The following is a 22,769-nucleotide window of genomic DNA, read 5'->3' on the forward strand; positions in this document are numbered from 1 at the left end:
GTTTGAATGGTTGCCCCTCAAGCTTAATTCCCAGGGTAGAGGAATTGAGGGGTAATATGATGTTTGAGAGCTATGGCCTAGTAGAAAGTCTGTCAGATATTGAGGCTCTAGAAGATGATTTGTGTGTCCTCCTTGATGCCTCTCCTCTTATTGACTCATGCTGTGAATGCCAGCTTAGACATACATTCCCACTGCCATGTGCAGCACAATTCCATGGGGCTACTTGACCTCGAACTTCCAGAATCATGAGCCCAAATAAATTCCTCTATACTTCATAAATACCCTGTGTGAGGGATTTTGGTACAGTGACAGGAGCTGAGGAAACTATCCTGTTTGATTCACTTTTGTTATTCCCCAGGATTTCAATGATGCCTTACTGAAATGTCCCAGCCAGGCTGTTAACACAACGTTAGGCATCAGGTTGAAAAGTCCTGCACCCCATTTTAGGCTACCATGGCTTGTGACAGGTGACTACCTTCACACCAGCATTCCTGTGGTAGTAGTAATAACAGAAATTTTCCAGAAGAGGGCAAAAGTGAAATCTTTGGGACTACTCGATCACATCAGAGAATATGTTCCCACTGTCAATGCTGGGGCATGCAGGAACTGGTATATTCCCATAGCCCACTGCTTCTCTTTCAGTAGAGGAAGATGAGAAGACAAGGAAGGCATGCAGAACAGTGTGCAATCCTGGGGCTCTATGGTGACACCTCCTATCCCAGCCACTCTCCTAAGCCTGGTGAGGAGGCTCATGTCTTCAGTGTTCACTCCGGGCCAGGATAGAGCAACAGAAGAAGGAGAAAGAGGGGAACTAAGTATCAGATTAGGATGGTGGAGAAGAAGATGGAGTACATCAGTCCACCTAAAGGCTCCTTCTGACATGAATTCTGGTTGGGGCTGCCGCCCCTCTCCCAGCCTCTACAGTGTAGACATCTCTGGCTGCTACCAAGCAGGACCACGGAGCCAGAGCCATCTTCCTTCTGCTTCTGGAAGGCAGGAGAACTTTCTGGGATCCTGTGCTTCTTCGGAAGCTCTATGCTCTCCCTTTCCTCTCTTTGCCTTTATCTCTAGATTTAGCTTCCCGATCTAATATCTGTGCGGCTGTTAATCTGCTTGTTTTAGCTTTGGGACTTCTTGTAGACCCACCAAACTCAAGAGCTGAAAGGTACCTTCAAGAAATTTTCCAAACAAGCTTTCCAGATGCTGCAGGCATGCCCCCTTCCAGGGCTGGGAATGTGGGGAGGGGGAAGCTGGCTGGTTCTAGGCAGAAGCACAGCTGTGTGGATTCCCTCAGAGCACATTCTCAGAGGAGGGGGAGCATTTTTAAGCTAAGGGACTGGCATAGCTGTTGAGTCTTGGAAGGAAAGATGGAAATAAAACTCCAGACGTGCAGGAAAAGAACTCCGTGTGGAGTGCTATTTTTATATGTTGCCCCCACAAGCTAAGCAATGCCACAGGCTCTGCCCCTAAGTTTTGCCTCCAAGAATGTGGGAAGCTAGAAAGGGGGCGGGGGGGGACTGAATATATATATATTGGAATATAAAACTGATGCAAAGATACAGGAAAATGGTAGTTTTATGTAAGTGTGTGTGTGTGTGTATTTGGTGTCCCCATACACATGTTATTAAGTCAATGCTGCTCACAGCATTCAAGACTGGATTATGCTCTGAACTTGAAATGATGGATGGGAGGAAGGGCACTTCGCCTTTATGCCCAATTCCTCTTACAGAATTTTGTGTACCCAAATTCAAATTTATCCAATGTCAGCAACTGAAACCCAGAGTTCTCCCAGCCATGGTGGAAAAACACAGAGAAGTTCACCAGCAGGAAGTTCTAGAAATCTCCAAGTCTCCTATGGACCATTTTACAAGTGGAAAAACTGAGGAACCCCCCCTCAATAAAAATATAGTACATAAGCAAGCCGAACCCACAGACCTTGAACCTTTGGGGATGCTCTTTCAGTTGATATCTCTATCTCTATCCCTTGACCTTCCTATCCCTGTCCAGAGGCCAGTGTGTGGCCAAGATGTTCCCTTGATTAAGTCTTTCTGCTTGAACACAGTAATGTTTGGAGGTTCAAGAGAAAGAGTGTGCCTGGCAGTTTTAGGCTATGAGTGACAGATCACCTCTTCCCCAGGGGGGTCTGTATAGAGCTCCAAGAACAGTCACAGTTGTGCTGTTCAGCTCAGCTCCTCTGGGGGCAGCTCTTGGAAGTCCATTCCTACAGAGGAGACATCATGGTTCTCATCTGGTCCATCTCTCACGGACAGCCATCTGCAGATTCGTACTTGCATGGCCTAGCTCAACTGAGAGGAGCAAAAAGAAAAATGTCAGCAGCAGCAGAGGCTGGGAGTCACTGTGGGAAACCATCCCCTCCCCCAGGCAAATGGAACATCCCAGAAAGGAGCTGTGTACAGAAGGCCGGGAGCCTAGCTGGCAGGAGAGGAGAAAGAAACTCCATCACTGGAGAATGTGCCAGTGCCAAGGGGCCAGAAATCCTGATGGAGGAGGGATGAGGTGGGCAGCAGGAGCCTGGACCAGAAATCATGATGGAGGAGGGATGAGGTGGGCAGCAGGAGCCTGGACCAGAAATCATGATGGAGGAGGGATGAGGTGGGCAGCAGGAGCCTAGACCAAGTTTGACTTCTGCTTCTGGAAAAGGCAGCACACTGCTGTGGGTAAAACCCATGAGGTCTGGGGACGTGGTCACTCCTGAGTTAGGACCATAATTCCTCCATTTTCAGCTCTGTGATTTCTGCGTCCTTTTCTGGGTCTGTTTCCTCTCCTGGAAACAGAAACAATATACCTCACATAGTGTGGGGGCACTAAAGCAGGTAATATGGAGCCCACACCTGGTCTCATCTGGGCAGCAGCTGTGGTGAGTAACTTGCAGACACACATCCTGCTCATCACCCTCACTTTGTTCTGTGAATTTCAATCATGTACCCTTCTAAGAACACAGAGTTTTGTCCTCCCTGCCTTGCTGTGGTTTTCTTCATGGTTTTCTCTTGTCACAGATGGCTGGGGAACCACTGTGCCCTGGGTTCCTAGGGCAACCCATGATGTCACTCCCAGTAAGGAAAGACAGGAAGCAGTGATTATATTGCTTCATCACAAATAGTACAGACACTGGCACAGCAGGGATAAATAAGTCGCAGTAATCTTCGATATATCTTTCATTAAGCTAAATTATAAACTTTTTTGTCTTTTGACCCTTTGTAAAACCTATTTTTAACATGCATTTTTGAAAAGGTGTTGCATTCATATTTTAAATGATCCCATGTTGGCTTCATGAGCTAATGGTCCTTCAGCCCAGGTAAGCATCCTCTCCTGCCACACTTAGAACAGTAGCATCTAGGAGAGCAGAGGGCAGGGCCAGAATATGGGCATCAATGGCACTCCTGGGTGAAATGCTTCCCAATGCCAGGCCCAAAGTGCATAACAGTATCCTGTTAGACTGTCCCCAGGTTACCAAGTCTGAGAATCCAGTTGTTGGGACACAGAGCACATCTTTCCAGGGCCAGACAACACTTTGACCCAGAGAAAGCCCCTGAACTATTCAGTCAAGGGCCCACCAGTCATGTCTCTAGGACATCCCACCTCCAGGAAGCAGACTGTCCCAGGGCTGTTTCTAAGTCATACCCCATCAGGAACTGAGTCCCAGTGTTCCCAACCCAACAGATCAACATCAGCAGCAAGACATTCCCAGCAAACAGCTGTACTGACAGGAGCCAAACTCAAAGTGACCAAAAGCACAAGAGGCCCTTCCCACAAGAGTCACCCTCCTTTCCTGTGTTGCCTAGAGCAGTAGAGCCCACAGAAGCTGTGGTAGATCTAGTTTAAATAATACGGATCTCATATTTCACTCTGAACATTCTAAATGAAAGGGTTCAAGTAGGGATCAATGTCTCTGTTGTTGTTCCAGTAGGAGACAGGGAACCACCAACCAAGGTCACTGCGAGTGGATGCTGAAGGGAGGAGCCCACAGGGCTCCTCTGCTGGCAACACCAGCTCTTCAAAGCAGACCTAACAAATTCCTTGGGGCCAAGCCAGGCCAGATTTTCCATAACCATGACAAGTCTGCTATTTTTCACCCTCTGAAAGCCTGGGTGATACCATGGGGTACAGCGCAGAAACAACTATGATTCCCCGCAAAGGGTTCCAGACAAGAATGTAATAGCTCATCTCCAGTAAGGTAAACAAGATGACACAGAAATCCTGTGAGCAGTTTGGAAAGGAAAAAGTTCAAGGACCCCCAGTCTCTGGCTGGAGAGACTACGTTCCCAAGGCTGCCTGCGCTTAGAAGGTCATTTTGCTCAGAGACTCTGCACACAGAGAAACCATGACATCACAACTCTGTGGACAAAGTGGGGCCTAAACGTCCTAGAGAAAGTAGAAAACATTAAACAAGGAGGGTAGAGGAACTAAGGGACTGTACTGAAATGTCACTGATGCCTCAAGCTTCCAAGAGCATGTGATCACAAGCTCTGTTCAAAGGAAAAGCATTCCCTAGGGAGAACTGCCTAGTCCCCTCTGGTTTGCAAACTGTGGCTTCCCTCCACACGCACGCATGCAGGTAGCTGCTATAAGAAAAATGTATTAAACAGAGACTCCTCCTATCCAATCAAGACTGCAGGAGGGTGGTTTTCCTGGAGCAGTGAGTGGCCTGGTGTCAGGGGTTGGGGGAGCCAGAGAAATAGTGGCACACAGCTGATCTGCTTCTGGAAGGAGTTAGCAGGACCTGTCCTCCCAAGCCATGGTAACCACATGACAAAGTCACAAATCCCTGTAGAGTGTCTTGGGACTTAATTTGAGCCCAAATAAAACTCAAGAGATCAAAGATCACTTCTGGCTATTCTACAAAGGGGGTATTAAAGAAAAAGAACCTACAAAGTGGGGATGAGAGGGGCCAGCAGCACAGGTATTAGAGAAGTGACCTTAAAATCAGGTTCAAGAAAGAACCAAGCTTCCTTCTAGAAGGAAGAAAAATATTTACTAAAGTGGCAAACCACTATTATGTATTTTTTCCCAAGCTTCCTTCTGAATTGGATTTTCAAAAAAGTTGTACCTCTGTTTTGCTTATTTGGTTAACAAAAATGACAACAAAGCTCCCAATAGCTTCAATCAGAGTCAGTCCTACTGTGTTTTCCATTTCTATGATAAATAAAATATGACTTGACTTTTCACTTCCTAATCCATCACTGAGGGAAGAGTCAGGGTAGGGACTCTAGCAGGAACCTGGAGGCAGGAACTGAAGCAGAGGCCACAGATGAACACTGCTTCCTGGCTTGCTCTCCATGGTTTGCTCAGGACCATTTTTCCCAGAGGTACCACTGACAATGGACTGGGCCCTTCCCCCATCAATCATTAATCAAGAAAATCAACACACAGACAAGCCTTCAAGCCAATCTGATGGAGGTGATTCCTCAAGTTAGGGTCCTTCTTTCCAGGTGACTCAACTTGACACAAAGGAGTACAGAATTCTTTGCTGAGGTTAGAAGGGATATATCAAAACAGTGTAAAAACATCATGGTGTTACACTTTGGAGATTAAACAGATGAAAGGAAGACTGTACAGAGGCTCAAGTTAGACCCCCTGTGCCCAAGTGGCATTTGCCAATGAAGTAGTGGCTTGGGCAAAGCCAGGAATCCTCGTTGTATTCTGAAGCCTTGAGGTAAAACTCACTACATTATTACAACCTTGAATCCATACATGAAAATTAACCAACATTGAAGCTCTGAGGGGCCCATACCAAACTTCAGGCTCCCATAGGCCTCCCAAGATCCCCTCAGAGAAGCTTGTGTGGAAATCTACAGAGCCCCTCCACCACACAGTTCTCAGACATCACTTGGGTCAAGTGCCTGTTGCTAAAATCCCTTCTGTTTTGGAGATGTAAACGTCCCCTTCCTCCCTGAGTCCCCACAATAAAGGAAAGTAAGATTCCATCAGAGTACATTCTGGGGAAGCGATGGGTTTATTACGTTTCCTTACAGCACAGTGTGGGAGAGGTTTCAAGCAGGAGCATGGCTAACTTTAAAACAGCCTCAGTGGAAGAACTGATGGTCTCTCCAAGGCTATGTAAATGGAGGGCTCTCCTCCAGCCCTTACCCCACCCCCAAGTCTTCTAGGCTCTCTCAGAAATCCCAAAGACACATGCAAATAGTGCAGAGCTGCATCCAGCTGTATACTCAGGTGAGGGTCTCCTGAGCCTTCCCACCCACTCTGCCCAAAGGAGATCATCAGTAGGAAATAGCCCAGCTGTAAGGACCTTTGATGCACAAGGTGGAGGGACGGAGCAAGCTGGTTCAGGTGGGGAAAGGTGCCTGCCACCAAGTCTGACAATGTGGGTCCAACTTCCCCAAAGCCACATAGTAGAAGGAAAGAACCAACTCCTGCGCGCCGTCAGTCATGGTTTTGTCAGGGTGTGCCCCTCTTCCTCACTCACAAAATAGATATCAAAAATAAATATTTATATATAAATAATTAGATTAAAAAATAATAAGGTGGAGAATGATAGAGGAAGATGCCCAGTGTCAATCTCTGGCCTACACACACACACACATATGCACACATGCACACACACATGAGAATGCAAGGATAGTTCTGGAAGTGGTTGGGGGGATTAAAAGTTCTAACTCATGTGACAGAGTGCTAACACCTCTAGCGTGCTCTCCGTAGTGGGCAGATAGTGAAGACAGAGACACAAAGCTGAGCATCTAGGTCACCTTTGACTCAATACAGTGACTACACTGCATCAGGTAGAAACTTGGACCGTGAAAGGAACTATGAGCCACTGAGCTCTGGGGACAAAGATGAACATGGGCATCCAGGTCATGAAGACTACCAATCAGGGACCTCACATCGAACTACAGGCAACCACCATCCATCTACGTGCAACAGCCACATCACAATGCCCACACATAAAAGCCAAACTCCCTAAGAAATAGAATTCCTGGGCACTTCCCCAGCCCCAGCCTCCAGACATCAATCCTAAACATAAACAAACATAAACATAATAGTAATAATAGCCTGGTGCCTCTCAGTGGTCTCCTATAGCCCCTGCCAAAGCAGATTGGAAGTCACTGAGGCAATCAGCATACATTGTATTTGATGGTCCTCCAGCAGCAGTAGCTCATTGGTTTGAGACTAATATAAATAACTCCCTCGGATAATGCCGGTAATTAATTCTGGTCAAAGAGCGGGAGATGAATGTGACACCCACTGAGTACAGAGAGCACAAGAGGCAGGTTTCTGAAAGGTAGAAAGAGCTACTCAAGGAAATTACCCCCACGGTGCTTTACAGGCAAGTGGGGGCTCTGAACTCATTACTTCAATCCTGAAAGCTGTCAGTCACTGCCAATGGGCAGTTTAATATTGCTCTAGAGCCTTCAGACTCACTATGAATCAAGGCCCACAATTATCCTTGTGATGTAGAGCTCAGGAGCTAGGCGCATTCTCTAACCTGGGGGATGCAAGCTTCTCATACCCAAAGTGTGTCTGGCTCGAGAAAGACGTAAAAGTACATACACCCAGCCAGGACACACCCAGAAGAAGGGCTGGATGGTTCTGGATTTCCCAGCCCCATGCAGTCAAAATGTTTTAGGTTATCTGAAATAGTTAACTTCAGACTGCCTAGGAAACCCCGCTCTGTTATACGGTCCCCTAAGTAAGTAGGGTAACGTCCAAAATTGGGCTCCTAAAAGGCTATATCAGGCAAGAGGCATTTGGGTGTGTAAATGATAATTCATGTTACTACATAGCACCAATTCAATGAATCACAAGAAAACATTTTCTTTTCCCTTGAGAGAAATAATTTGCAAGGCTTTTGCAAGCTCTCTATCCCATTGAGCTTCACAGTGAATCAATGCAGTTGGTATTCTTGGTGTCCTTGGGAAGTTAAAGGAAAGGCTCAGAAAGGCCTAGTCTGGTTGACTGCTGAAGTGTTCGTCATTCTTGCCTTATTTAAATTAAGTCAAAAATCATTTAACGTGCCTTGCCTAGCTTTATTTGACTGTAATAAATATCTGATAACCACCTTATAGACAGGAGAGGTACATTGCATCTCCTAGGTTCAGGTTCCAGCCCACAGACAAATAATCCTGTTGCTCTGGGCCTGTGACAAGCCAGCAGGTCACACACGGCGAGAGTCAAACCAATACATTCTACTGGGATGTGAAAGAGGAAGAATTTGATGAAAGGGTTAGAACCCCATAATTACCTTTCTATAGTAATTCTTCAAGGGCCTGCAACACACAAGGCTTGGGGGACACTTAAGATCCAAAATACAAGCAGATTGTGAGGGAGTAGCTGCCCATATGCTTGTTAAGGCCCGATGGCTTATTTTTCTTGGGGACTTCAGCCCTAGAACACAATCAGCCCTGAGTCAGCCCAGCCCAATCTACTGTCTGGCAACACTTGGGAGGTTCATGGATTTCTCCTAGTTAGTCACAAGAGTTTGTGGCCAACAGTGGTCTCTTGGGGCAACCTAAAACAACAGGGAAAGCGTATATGGAGCCCTATAAGGTGGTTTTCGATCTAGGCAGCTGGCAGCCTTCTTTTCTAAGTGGCCCTGGCTCTGAATACAGGCATCAGATTTCCTGGATGCTAAGTAGCTGGCTCTTCAGCACCCAAGAGTTGTGCTCAAGTGGTCTCTAGAGCCACTGAGACTGTCCCCAGCAGAGAAGACTTAAGCAATTGGCTCACCAGCCCAGGCCAGGATGCCCAAAGGAAAGGTACTCAGTCCAAGGCCTTAAATTCCCACAGCTAGACCTCAGCTCCTCCAAGAAGCTCCTCTGCCAGACCTGAACAGTCCTATACAAAGCACTGAGGCCATAGGCCCAAGGGAGCTTTCCCTACCAACATAGCCGGAGTTCTTCCCCAAAGTCCTCTGCTCTGTACCCAGGCTTCACATCCCCAAGAGCCCTCTAGCAAAAGAAGGGAACACTTGTATGATGAGAATCTGAACAGGCAAAATTTTCCAGACAACATGATCAAGCCTGGTTGTTTGGCTGCTGCTGTGGTGGTGGTGGTGTGTTGTTTTGTTCTAGTCAGAGCTAGTATAGATCCTGGATGAGACACAGACTGAAATGAAATGATACAAAAATATGACTGTGTTTTCCCAATAGAAGCTACTTAGATAAGAGCTGCTACTGTTCACTGAGAACTGATTGTCAAGAATTATTCGAGGGGTTTTACATGCATTATCTTGCCGGATGCAGAATGAAGTTATCTCACTTGATGTATACAAGCCAACTTCCGTATCTATAATTCTCCACTGGCAGACTCAGCCAACTGAGGATTGGGAATAGTTGAAACAAAATCGTGCCTGTGCTGAACACATTCAGCCTTCTTTTTCAGGTCCTTATTCCCCAAATAATACAATATCACAACTACTTATGCAACGCTTACCTTGCTTGCTGTATAAGAGATGCATAGAGGATTTGAAGCAAAGGAGAGCTGTATGTTACAATGTAACATATGAAACATACATAGGCCATCTGTAACAAAGCCCAGAGAGGCTCATTCTTTTCCACAACACACAGAGAACTATCACAGTGACAGTGCTTTCTATACTGTAAATACTTTACATAGATTACGGGGTCTCACCACCAATTCAAAAAAGTGCTGTTATGTACCCCCACATACAAGGAAGGAATCAAGTTGACCAAGGCTTCATGGTTTGCCCAAGGTCACACTGCTAAGTGACAAAAAGACCAAAGCCTGGACCCAGACTTAGACTATCCCCTCATCCCCATACCCTGCTTATGATAAGCTTCATTTTTGGGTGCAAAAACAGACATGGAAAAGCCAATTCACTTGTATAGACTCCACCCACTAGGGGGCTATACGGATACACCAGGATGGTCCACACAATTAAACAATTAAATGTGTAATGGTGCACATCTTAGGGGGATACGGAGTTGAAAGACCCCCATTCTCATCTACAAAGTAAGTGCTGAGCCAGCCTAGATACATGAGATCCTGTCCAAAGAAAATGGACCTTCACTCAAGAAGCTGACACTGCTGTAAGTTCAAGGCCTGCTGGGGATGTATAGCAAGACCCTGTCTCAAAATAGTCAGATCCTGCCTCTAAAGTACTCAGTAAAATTAAAACTGTGAGGTAGACGTGCCCATCAAGGATGGACCCATGGGTCCAGGCTCCCTGCTGTCCTGTCTCACAGGTAGGTCCAGGGGCATCCAGGGCAGAAACTAGGCAAAACCCAGGGCAATGTCCACTTGACGGAACCAAGACTTTTTTCTTGTGTTATTAGTTGAGACCACTACAAACCCAAGGAACAATAACTTGAAGTTCTTCTTCCCAACCTGAGTGTTGTATATTAATCAAGTTGCTCAGGTTGAGGAAATGACCCCAGAGTGAGTAAGATTCAACAGGACAGATGGCTCATCAGTCAAGAGCACTGGCTGCTCTTCCAGAAGACCGGAGTTCAATTCCTGGCACCCATGTGGCAGCGCAAAACTGTCTGTACCTCTATTCCAGGGAATCCAACACCTTCACACAGATACACAAGTGGGCAAAACACCAATGCACATGAAACAAAAAAAATTATTTTTTAAAGATTTATTTATTTATTATATGTAAGTACACTGTAGCTGTCTTCAGACACTCCAGAAGAGGGTGTCAGATCTTGTTAGGATGGTTGTGAGCCACCGTGTGGTTGCTGGGATTTGAACTCGGACCTTTGGAAGAGCAGTCGGTGCTCTTAACCACTAAGCCATCTCTCCATCCCCAATAAATTATTTTTTAAAAAGATTCAGTGCCCTCATTCTCTGGGTAAGGATGCTCCAGACACACAGATGGTACATTACAGAGTCAAGGTGAAAGTGCAGGTACCCAGATGGGAGCAATGGCATCATACCAAGCATGACTTCCTCCAGCCGTGTGGATTTCGTTCCAAGAAGACATATCACTGTACTGGTCTGGGGCCTGGTCCACAGAAAATATGCCACACTCTGTCAAACTTGAGGGCCTAAGACACAAAAGTTCTATCAGGGGCCATGATAGCCTCATGGGTATTCAGTATTCCTGAGCACCGCCCTGAATTCTGTATGACTGATTTTAGCACCTGTCGGAGGTGGCTTCTAAATTTAGACCTGACATTGGAGGCGGTCTGTTGCACAAATGTATATTTCCTCAGGAACAGTTGTCAGAAACAGTAAAACTGACACAAAACACACCTTGGCAACAGTGGGCTGTGAAGCCAGAGGACCACAAACAAACAAGTCATCCCACTCCGCAAAGCTCACTCTAGCTGTCAGGGCCTCTCCATACTTACGGAGGTGGGTGCATGTCCATGCGTGAGAGGGGATGTCTATGTATACACACATGCATGTGAAGGCCGGTGAGAAAGCTCAGGTATTGTGCTTGTCCTTGCTCCACTGCCCTTGCCCTGCTCCACTGATCCTGCAGTTTTCCCAGGTGGGGAGGAAGAGGCTACTGCTGTCCACTGAGCCCCAGAGACATGTCTGTCTCCATTCCCTCAGGCCCTACTGCTGAGATTGCAAACACCACTGATCATATTCAGCTTTTTAATTTTTTAATATAGACTCTGGGGATTGAACTTGGGTCCTCAAGCTTGCACGCAGACATTACACTGATCTATCACTCCAGCTGGGGTTTGTAACATTTTTTTTTAGTAGAAATCCAGAGAGAGTCTATACAAGTGAATTGGCTTTTAGTAGAACTCCAGAGAGAGTCTATACAAGTGAATTGGCTTTTCCATGTCTGTTTTTGCACCCAAAAATGAGTCTCCATTTTTAATCCCACTTGTCAATATAGTCCCCTAGGCCCTTCATCCTCTCTAGAGGTTTATCATCAACTAATTGGGAGCCTGAGTCATTGCTCATTTGGGGTGCTAAAACGCACTCTATGTGATAAAGCCACCTTGGTAGAAGATACAGCTTAATTTTAATCATCTCCTTTGCCTTCCAATTAGTTGCTTATATCCAATTTCCACGTGTCCCCTGTACTCCGAACACTCTGCTGTGCTAGACGGATGGAAGAATCTTACTAACGTCAACTTAACAGAGGGGACACCACAGGGCAATAAAGAGGTGAGACACATGGTACATACTTACACATAACTTTCACGAAAGCACCTCATCTGCCCTTGCCTAGAACAGACCCAGAAGAAAGAAGAAAAATCAAAATTACCCTTATGCCCTGAAATTTTCCATTCTCGATCTCAACCCAAAGGTGACTTTTTTTATTTTTAAACTGAAGCCAAAAAAAAAAAAAATCAACTATTTTTGATTTGTGCCCAGGCTGAAGAAACAGACTTTGTTCTTCTTACATGGAGGTAAGGCTTTTTAAACACATAGGTAGCTCAAACAGCTGAGCTTCAGAAGCCCCAGCCTCCTAGCCAGCTAGTGTGCACAGGGTGACTGTGCCTTTGCTTTCATTGCAGACCCTAGCATGAGCAGCCAGGCGAGAGGGAGCTGGAATTCCTCTGTCTGTGCACATTGTCCCCAGGTCCACTAAATACTTGAAAGACCAGCTGAGGGCTCTGACATTGTTCGCAGAATGCTTGGGCCTGGAGCTTTTCCTCCCGCATGGATGACAAGGAATCCTTGCCTTTGATTGAATTCCATCCTCCCAAAACCCCACCAAAATGGCACCACAGGGAGGCCTGATGAGTCCTCTCACTGTTATTTGTCTCAGACTCTCTCTCTCTCTCTCTCTCTCTCTCTCTCTCTCTCTCTCTCTCTCTCTGTCTCTGTCTCTCTCTCTCTGCCCATCCAGCCTTTGCAGTTCTGGACCCACCCTAAAACTGCAATGCTGTAATTCCCCTCCACCCTTAACCCAATCAGCTGTCCTATACTCATGGAGGAAGAAAGGCCTGCAATGGCCGGACAAAAAAAAAAAAGTATGGGTGCGAATCACCCTTGACCCAAACAGACCCAGTTGCCCATTTGACACGATCCTCAATGAACTACCTGCATTGCATCCATGAGGCCTCACCCTCTTGACTTACCATTTATCCCTTCAAAGATGTGTTAGGGTCCAGGGAAGGTTTCCACAGTCACCCATCCTTCCCCTGAGCTGTTTGGCAAACTCACAGCCAGACCGTGCCACTTAAGTACTGTGTGCCTGTGAATATGTCACTGACTCTTTACAAACCAGGCTCACTGTACATGTCTCGCATACCCACAGAGTTAGGATGAAAATGGGTCTGGAGAGGTGTCTTAGTAGCTAAGAGTCTGTATTGCTCTTGCAGAGACCACAGTCCAGTTCCCAGGACCCAGACTGGGCAGCTCATGTCCACTGTAATTCCAGCTCCAGAGGATCCAATGGCTTCTTCTAAACTTGGCAGTCAGTTACACTCCAATGTACAAATCCCCTCTTCATCTCCTCTCCCCACATACACACATAAATATAAACCACGATAACAAACAAGAGGAATCAGGGATCTGAAGGAGCTTTGTGATCAGAGTTCAATAAGAACTCGTTTGGATTATTCAGCACACAGGACAGAGCTAGAGGGTGTAGTTTGCTCCTTACAGCTAAAATCCAAACAATACTGTGGATAAAGAACGTGACTTATATCAGGCAAAACACAAGGAACTAAAAGAAAACAGGGAATAAGATGCATAAGGCTTGAAGCAAGGGTATTTCCATAGCAATACACAATTAGAAAGGCTTCCTGTAAGTGGAAGACCTTACACAAAGCCTTGACTCTCGGGACACTGACCACAGTACTTTAGGCAGTCCTTTTCCTGGATCCAGACCTCCGCAGAGGCAAGAGACTGTCTGTCTTTGTGCGTCCTGGTTTTCCCAGCATCCCCCATGAATCCCACTGCCTCATAACAGATGAGTGGTAAGTAAACTGAAAGAAAATAATAATAAATTGAGTCTGGAGAAAACAAGGAACCCAGATAGCTTAGGGAGAGAGAGGAACCCCAGAAAACACATGTGAGTTTAGAAAGCACCTGTAGGGCATGCTGTGGGCATCAGAGTGGATTTACAGCAGCATGGAAAAGGAAGGTCTGGAAAGGCAAGCCCCCGGGCAGAGGGCAGAGGTCTGGACTTTGTGCCAGAGGAGCCCGGGCTTCTGAATATAGGAGGCAGCGAAGAAGTTCAGAAGCATCCGATTATCAGCCCTCTGGGGAGGTGGACTCTGGCAGCAGCAGACAGGGAAACCTAGAGAAGGAAGCACATAAGCCAGGCTGGGAGAGGGACCACTGCCCCACAGCAAAGTCATCAAAGGCCACCTCAGGGGCTGTCCCTAGACTATCCCTGAATGTCCTTTCACCCCCTGCCGAGTGCACTCTTCTGTAAGTCATCACCTTTGAGTTCTTAGTCTAGGCTAGGCAGTTGCATTTTCAGACAATGCTGACAATCGGCCTGCCATTTAAAGGATGGGACAGCGGGGGAAGTCCCCACCTTTAAAACCATTACCCCAAGTGCCTGTTTTCAACAGTTCTATGAAGTAATATGCTATTGCATGAGTGAGCAAAAGAAAGCTAAAAGGCTGGGGAATTCAACTGTAATTCAGACACTGTCACCAAGCAAACCTTAGGACCAGAGCAAAAGCTAACTCAGAGTGGTACAGGGGCTGGCCTAGTATGTGCAAGGCCCTGGGTTTCATCGCCAGTAGCACACATACACACAGAAATAGATCCTGGCGGGGCTACAGTAGATCATCTTGGTTCCAAAACAGGCCTTGTGCCAACCAGCTGGGTGACCTTGGGCAACTGAAATCCTGTGAGTCACTTTCCCCAATGTTAGAGACAGCTCCCACCCAAGAAAGTAGAGATGAGAACCAAAGGAGTCAATACAGTAGGATACCTAGTGTCTGCTGAGGGTATAGTGGTTAGTGGGCCATGGCTAGAGTGGGGGCTGGGCCTTCAACTGAAGCTGACACTGTTCCTAGCATGTGGCTGTCCCCATGGAGTGTCAGTGTGAGCCTCCCAGCCCCATTAACTCTCCTGGAGTCACTGTGCTTTCCACCTCGAAGACACACAGGTGAGCTGATATCTAACATCTCTTTTGCTTTGCAGACCCTGAAACATGTGTGGGGCTATGGATCATTAAAACTTCCCTTTGCATGGGCTGGAGAGATGGCTCAGTGGTTAAGAGCATTAACATTGGCTGCTCTTCCAGAGGACCTGGGTCCAGTTGTTAGCACCCACATGTTGGCTCACAACTACCCTTAACTCCAGTTCTAGAGGATCCAAAAGCCTCTTTTGGCTTTCATAAGCACTGTATATATGCGTGTGCAGGTAAAACATTCATATACATAGAATAAAACTTGGAAAAAAAACCCTCCTCCCTGCATTTCTCTACCTGTACGCCACTTCTGCTGCCCTGATACACAAAGATAGGCAGTGGGCATAGATTGATACAAAAACAATATTTGTAAGTGAAATTGCAAAAAGAGGCCTTGGCAGTGACAACTTAGGAATGTATCCCTTGGGCTCACCATAGACCTATTCAAGTGGAATCCCACTGACAGAACAGTAGTCCTCTCGGAAATGTCCTCCTTCCCCCTCCCCCCACAGAGCCTAGCCCTAGTCTTCAGAGGGTCCTGATCTCCCTAGGACCCCACTATGGCCAGTCTTTGTGCCCTAAGAGAAGCACTTCTCACCATGCACAAATGCTGGGGAAGCATTTGAAAATAGGGTTTCCAGTTACCACTGGCATGCCTGGAGTGTCCTGATGCTGACTGCAGCTGTCCCACAGAAAGCCAGTGACGTCATCTGCAGGCCTAACCGTGCTGAGTTCCAAAGCTGTGCTTAACATAAGGTTCCCTGAAGGTAGAGGTCCCTGTCCCTGGGATAAAAGGAAGCTGGCACTGTCCAGGATAACTTTTTTCTTTGCTGGATAGAACTCCATTGTCACAACTTAGACTCACAACAGGAAAGTGTCAGCAGGTATTCCAATTGTCTGAGACAATGCATTTGGTTGCTTTTAAGTTTTTTATCATGTGCCATGTCTTGCCCAGAGCCCAGGGCTGGACAGAGGAGACTCACTCCCTGGTTTCTTACTGGACTCTGTTATGGTATGAGAAAATGAATAGTCTTACATTTCTCCACTACAGAGAGAATGGGGAGAGAGGAAAACAAGAGGGCAAAGGAAGAAGAGGGTGGAAGGGCACACAGGAACTGACTGTGTTCTCTTCTTCCTCTCCCTGACCAGGGTACTGTACTGGGGACAGCCCTGGCAGAACTTGTCCTGCAGAACACCTGACTGAGGGGACAGACTCTGAGTGCTTGCAGGGCACTGTAACAGATTGGGCCCTGAGCCCTAGACCAGAGTTCAAGCTCAATGCAGAACAGATTTCCCAAGGGTTGGGATCAGATTAATTGGAATTTGCAAGCTGTGCCCAGTTAAGATCCGTATCTGTCACCATGTTAACCACATTCAGGTCCCTCTTAAAAATCACAACTCCACCATCCATCACCTCCCCGGAATGGGAAAAGTGGCCAAAGCCTGGCCACCCAAGGCCAGCTCTCTGGCTAACAGCCTGCCCTCCTGTAACCAGACTCTTCCACTGGCTTCAAGATAAATGTGAGTGACTCTTGAACTCCTGGGGTGTAGGAGGGGCTGCTACTAGCAATCATGAAAATATCCCCTTCATTGGCCTGAATTCAGTTGCATAAAGAATTATAGGGTTTGACCCAGTATGGTGGTGCCCACCTTTAATCCCAGCACTCAAGCAGCAGAGGCAGGGAAATCAATCTCTTGAGTCTGAGGCCAAGCCTGGCTTATGGAGTGAGGTCCAGGACTGTCAGAGCTGTTACACAGAGAAACTCTGTCTCAAAAAACAAAACGACAACAACAACAAAAATTACAGGGTTCTTCCCAGGGGAGAAAGAGTTAGGTGGGGTCATTCAGACTCTAAAAGCAAGGCTGTAAAGGGGAAGGGAGATGAATAATTACCTCGATCAAACTGTTCCCAAAAAAATGTATAGAGTCCAGTTATGCAAGAAAAAAACTGAGAACCCAAAATTACATTATAACCTAAGGTTACCCAGCCTGGAGGGGAAACACACAGATGCGGACCAGGTCTTCTTGGGACCAAACTCTGTTTTCTTTGCAATCCCTGTGATACATTTAACTTGAGAGAGAGAGAGAGAGAGAGAGAGAGAGAGAGAGAGAGAGAGAGAGAGAGAGAGGAAGGAAAGAAGGAAGGAAGAGAGAGAGAGAGAGAGAGAGAGAGAGAGAGAGGAAAAAGAGAAAAAGGCTTTGACCTATCTCTATATGGGTCATGCATGCTTTAGAATTTCAATTCTTTTTTATTTTAGGGCATTCATCAGGTGACTCTGGGAGAGTAAAATGCACCATGATCAACCAGTGAAATGTCCATGAATATATGTATCTCACTAAGCTGACCGCATAAAAGTCATGAATGAACTCACAATGTTTGGGTAGATTTCAGAATTTGGGCCAAGGTGGCATGAGCCCTGATAGATTTTTTTTCCTCACCAAAAACACCTCACATTTAAGGATAGAAACACAAAACTTCTGGAAGATTTGGTCATTAAGACTGAAACCCTATCTTAATGTTTATGATAAAGATAAGCGGCAAACAGATACACTATTTGCTGAAGGGAATAATTTCAGTGTGCTAATATGGTTTTCACATCTTGATGTTCTATTTGTTTTCCTTCAAACTTCCATGAAGTTTTAAAAATTAGTATAATAATTCCTCCTCCTTTTTTAAATAAACCACCTTGTTTCCTGGGACACAGCCTCTGCCCCCAAAGGATCTCATTTCCAGCCCAGTCCCCTCCCCTACCAGCCAGAGCTGGGGTCTGGTTCTATGGGAGAGCTAACACCTGACTTAAAGCCCACAACACCCTCAGTCTGATTTCTTCCAGACATTTAGATGAGAGCCTTTCTCGTGGGACTAACTTGGAGCAAATTCATCTTTCTCTAGTCTCAGGATCCCCGTGTTCTCAGAAACTTTGAAACTTCCGAAATATAAAGCAGGAAGAGGAAGACCCAGAAGCACGGGATTGTGTTTGAGGGCCCACAGATTAATGGTAGTTACAGAATGTGCATACAAAAAAGTGTGTGCTCAGCAGACCCAATTAAGAAGGATGGAAATAAGAAGAAAGGAAAAACAAACCAAGGGAGGCAGCTAATCTACAATCTGAAGACACCCTTCTCCCCACTGTGGACTTTAGTTATCCTTCAGCTGTGGCAAAGCAGCTCTTTTCTCCTATAGCATACAGTGGGCCTCTGAGAAAGTCAGCAGTGGCTGTGTGATGAGAGTTTACAGCTGAGAACTTTTAAAGGGAATCAGCCCACATAGGTCGGTAACAATCGTGACTTTCCAAAGAGCTTCATACCTGTCACTCAAACTGTGCTTGCAAAAGCCCTCAGAGTCAACGTTCTAAAAACTGGTCCCCGTGCTTTCTGCTGTCTGCTGCTACTTCACAGAACATATATCCATCATCAGTAATGCACTCAAGTCAAAAGTCCCCCGCCCATCCAAAACTTCCCAGACTATACATGCTTCAGAATTGTCATTCCTTCTGATTTGAGGAATCAAGTGAATCTTGGAGATTTGAGCTGTGCCACGGTGGAACAGTGGCACTTCCATGAAGGTACAGCAGACTGACTACACTGATCCATGAAGATAATAAACGACCAGGGAACTAAGGAAAAATGCTCACACTCAAAGTGTTTGGGGATCTCAGAGTGGAGAACAGGGTGGTATGAACCCCCAAAACAATCACCTCATCACTCAAAATACTTCACACTTGTGTCTTGCAGCACAGCACTTCTGGGGGGATCTTGGACTCAAAAGCCATGTTCAGGCTCTTAGAAGGGGAAAACATGAATAGGGACCAATAGGAGAAAGAAGCCTGGGCCAGATGGCATTCAGAGGGAGGACAGCCAGCTCCAGGGACCACAGTATACAAGATATTCATAACAGGAGGGAGGGAACATGTGGGCAAGGAACCCCATGGAGAAATGGCCAGGGACACTGAACAATTTCAGGTGTGTGTGGGGGGGTGTTGTCTGTGTGTGTGTGTGTGCCTCTGTGTGTGTGCCTCTGTGTGTCTCTGTGTGTGTGCCTCTGTGTATGTGCCTGTGTGTGTCTGTGTGTGTATGTGCCTCTGTGTGTGTGCCTCTGTGTATGTGCCTGTGTGTGTCTGTGTGTGTGTATGTGCCTCTGTGTGTGTGCCTCTGTGTGTCTCTGTGTGTGTGTGCCTCTGTGTGTGTGCCTCTGTGTGTGCCTCTGCGTGTACCTGTGTGTGTGCTTCTGTGTGTGTGTGCCTGTGTGTGTCTGTGTGTGTGTGTGCGTGCCTCTGTGTGTGTGTGCCTCTGTGTGTGTGACTCTGTGTGTGTGTCTCTCTGTGTGTGTATGTGTGCCTCTGTATGTATGCCTCTGTGCATGGGGGTGGGGTGAGTGTAGGGATGGTAATCTATCCAAGATTTTTGACTAAGAGATATGGCTTGTAAAACCAAATGTTGCCTTCCTCTTTTACAAACTGTAGAAAGTCAGACCATACTGCAAGTTCGCAAAAGGCAAGCCTTGGCCTCGTGTACAATCATAAAGTCTAATAAATAGGTTGCAAGCAAATTTTTAAGAAGATGGGAGAGGATGGAATGGTGTGATGATGATATGGAATGGGATGGAGGGGGATGGGATGACGTCAGGTAGGCTAGGAAGGCATGGAGTACTTCCACAGCCCAGCTCCATGAGAAGAGAAATTGTCATGCTCAGGTCCTAGACTCATGCTGTACTCCTCATCTGGCTCTTGCTGTATATGCCTTATAGTTCAGTAATCTTTAAGAAGCTACGTCAAGCTGCATATCATGTGAGGATTAACTATTGTTTCATGAGCTGTTTCCATGAGAGCAATGTGTGTGTATAAGCTGCAGCACAGTATATACTTCCACTGTACATGTTTACATGCGCATGCATGCATATATAAATGTACACAGTTATACAGAGGTGCACAATGTGCAGCATGCTTCCCTACATAAGATACACTCTAAAAACTCAGATTTATTATGCCAAGTGATCCTCCCCATCATTTCAGCACAAATATCCTATGAGTTGATTTTTTGGTGGATATTCCATAGCCTAAGCCCTCTGCCAAAGAGCCATCTCAGACCAAAAACAGAATCGGGAGATATCAGCCAGCCCTGTTTCCCAGCCTATGCTCTTGACACCAGGGCCTGACTGCTCGTTTCTTTCCTGACACTCATCCCTGTGATGCTCATGCGTCTGATCTCTGGGCTTCTGCTTTCCCACTGGTAAGATGTAGAGATGAACCCCCGCAGGCCTTCAATGCTCATGTAGAACAGGGGAGAGCATGAGCCCTGGCTCCCACAGCACTGGTTGGGAACCACACCAGTCTGTTCTTAGAATGCTGCTGGACACTTGAGATTCTAAGAGCAGACTTGTTTCTCATAAAGATTTTAGTTTTGTTTTCGTTTTGAGTAAAAGTCATTCCATACAGCCCAGACAGGCCTGGGCTTTGTTATGTAGCTTCAGATTCACAGTTCCCTGCTTCTGCCTTCTAAGTACTGGAGTCACAGGCATATAACTCCACGCCTGACTTAAAATAAGATTATGAAGTCTTCCTGTATCTGGTGTTCAGGTGGTTTGGTGTCAAGCATGCAGCATGCCTCCTGGTTGTCATATGTCATAGCTTTTCCCGGGAGACCCCAGCCTCTGCCTGCTATAGGAACTGAGTTGGAGACCACACCACCTTGTCTTACCCTCTTGCCCTGGTCTTAATAAATAAACTCAATAAATGATGACCAGACTCCGTGTTTGTTGCCCAGCATCCCGGGAAACAGGCAGTGGCAATGGCAAAGGGATTACTTTTGGGTAAATATTTTTCTAAACCTCATTCTTTGCCACCATTCCCAGTCCTCAGAGTGAGGGAGCCGATTCCCTCCAACAGCTCCATCATCCTAATTAAAGGGAGCATGAGATGGTACAGGGCAAATGCCCCAACTCAAAGTGAGCCCCAGAACTTCCCATTGGTGGTAAAGGGTGGGTAGGGTAAAAGGAGAAAGCGGGCACAAGCTGAGGTCCCTAGGCACTGGTATTCTCCTTCCTCTAGCAGGGTTATTGGTTATATAAAGCACAATGGTCTTGAAAATACTTGATCCCTGGATCACCAAGATACATCATTGTGTACCTCTCTTGAGGCCACGGTGGGTATATAATCTGGTCTCCCTCAAGCAGGAGTCATAGCTGTCTCTTTGGGTGCTGAAGGAAACCTGTCCCTCCGTGCTTTTTTTCAGGTCTCAGTGAACTCAAAGATGATGCTCTCCAAGGCACCAGCATGTCACAGGAAGGCAGACAGCCTAGAAAACTGGCTTAGGATATCAAATAAGGTCCTGGATGCATACTGGGACTGTGGGGAAGCTCTTCAGACTCCCGGGTTTCCTTACACACCCTGATACTCTTGAGTTCCATCCAGCCATTTGCCTCATTGACCCTGTTGTAATCCTGTTGTGCAGCAGAGCTGGGCAGAAGAACTCTCCCTCCTGACTGTGAGCTGTGCCTACTCCAGAGGGCCAGTTCATGGCACTAGGTAAGGCTTGAGAGTTTCATTTCTAACAAGTTCCCAGGCAAAGCTGATGCTGCTGACCTAGGGAAAGAACTAGAACCTTGAGGCTCAGAAGCCGGGGCCCATGGACTGCCCTGTCTCATTTGACCGGTGAGTACAGTCTTCTATGTACATGCCTCTGTTTGTGGTGAATATTCTGGCTAGGTTCCGGAAGTTCTGGGTGGGAACCCTATTACTGGTCCAACTGTACTGGGAGTAGCAAGGCTCTGGACGAGAGTGTCTGACTCCCAAGTCCACATGCTCCGCACAGCCTGTTACTGTGAGCAGGTCTTGTCCAGGCAACCATGATTGCATGACCTCCGTGAGCCACAGGAGAATAATTATGTCTGTCACTCAGGAAAACCACCCACACATTCACCTCTAAGTCTCTCTTCCTCCACACAAAGCAAACCAAGCCCTCCACCCCTTTCCTCCTTTCTATGTCACGACAGAACTGGGACATGCTTCCTAAGTGCCTAACATGTGCTATTTACACTCCATGCTGCTCAGAGCCCCAACTGAACCCAAAAGAGAGACAGAGAGCAGTTGGCAGTGCAAGAGAGGGCACCATGGGCCCCAGTGGGGGATGAGGTGAACAGCCAGAATGAGAGATGCCAAAGGAAAAGACACAGACTCCTATGTTCAGTTTGTTAGAACTAGCAACCCTCTTGCTCCTGAGGTACTGGCCCGATCTGCAGGTTAGATGCTGCACTTACCAATGTCATACAAAAAGAGGGGCAAAAACAATGCTGTATATTCACTATATGTGGGATCCTGTGGGCCCCACCGGGACATCCTGTAATGCTCAGCACTGTGGTACTCCACTAGGAAGAATGGGACTTAGAGAGTTGATGTGCCCTGCAACATGTACTGAAGCAGAATAGAAACTAAATTCCGACTTAAAGAACCCACACTCTGGTGCCACATGGCTTTGCTGTAATCAGGACTGAGGGGAACTAGAAGGAAGTAAGTTCTATGTCCTTCCAAGAACCAAGCATTTTTAATGTATTATTTACTGTGGTTGGGGAGTGGAATACATGTGCCATAGTACTCAAGGGGTGATCAGAAAATACCTTGGGGAAGTTGGTTCTCTCGTTCTACAGTGTGAGCCTTGGGAATCAATCTCAGGTCATCAGACACAGTGGCAAATGCCTTCATCCACTGAGCCATCTCATTGATCTTAAGAGCCAGGTTTTGGCATAAGATGACAAACTCCTTGGAAG

The 22,769-nt window shown here is 46.6% G+C and overlaps 1 protein-coding gene and 1 long non-coding RNA gene across 18 annotated transcripts in view; both read right to left on the reverse strand.

The window, feature by feature from the left end:
- The window catches only part of Kcnma1 (potassium calcium-activated channel subfamily M alpha 1), a 700,771-nt gene that overhangs the window by 623,659 nt on the left and 54,343 nt on the right, over positions 1-22,769 (reverse strand). The gene's annotated exons all lie outside the window — the stretch shown is intronic.
- On the reverse strand, positions 10,625-14,156 carry LOC115029221 (uncharacterized). The gene is made up of 4 exons (XR_003834782.2): positions 13,948-14,156; positions 13,710-13,844; positions 12,097-12,132; positions 10,625-10,988 (listed from the first exon to the last, which is right to left on the reverse strand). It is a non-coding gene; the product is annotated as an uncharacterized LOC115029221 (long non-coding RNA).

This window comes from Mus caroli, unplaced genomic scaffold (assembly GCF_978045245.1).
Source record: "Mus caroli unplaced genomic scaffold, Mus_caroli_1 scaffold_12, whole genome shotgun sequence".
NCBI classification, from domain to species: Eukaryota; Metazoa; Chordata; class Mammalia; order Rodentia; family Muridae; genus Mus; species Mus caroli.